Below are 725 nucleotides of genomic sequence, written 5' to 3' on the forward strand. Positions count from 1 at the left end.
GGCTGCCAGAGTGCATTTTTTTGCTGTTCCGGACGCAGATAATCACATATTGAGGCAATACAATCTTTTTTCAGGAGAATGGAACACATTCCCCCCGAAAATGAATTTTAAACACACATTATTTTATATGAAGGCAACATTACACATAATATTGACTGATATAGAAAACAATTAACCCTTTGATTGACTAATAAACCGTTGAAGGACGATTAAAAACAAAACAAATTTCTGAGATTTTATTCACATGAATGCAACGGATGTTTCAAATCCTAAAAATTGAGGGGAAGCATTGTTTTTTTTAAAAGAAAATACTTACATCACATTATACATCTTTAAAGGGACAGTGTGTATCATTTAGCCCCTCCTAGTTGTAAAAAACGATAAAATAAACGATATTAAAAAAAAAAGCAGTGGTACATGACATTTTCATAAAGAAATGGCATTTTTACGAATATTCGAAGGTGGAGAAATGTGCGTTTATTTTTTGTAACAGACGCCTCACCTAGAGGGAGCTTACATAATTGTCCACTATCTTGTTGCTACGGGTACCCGACAAACCCCAAAAAACTGAAAAAATCTGGACCAAAAAATCTAAAAAACGATTCTCTGTAGTTAGTATTCTTTCGTGTGCTTTTCAGCACTTGCTACACAATACAGCAACATCTAGTGGTTAAATAATACACACTGTCCCTTTAATGTTTATTGAAAACAAGACAAAGTACACC

The sequence above is a fragment of the Urocampus carinirostris genome, chromosome 11 (genome assembly GCF_059441175.1).
Source record: "Urocampus carinirostris isolate Australia breed hairy pipefish chromosome 11, RoL_Ucar_1.0, whole genome shotgun sequence".
Classification (NCBI taxonomy): Eukaryota; Metazoa; Chordata; class Actinopteri; order Syngnathiformes; family Syngnathidae; genus Urocampus; species Urocampus carinirostris.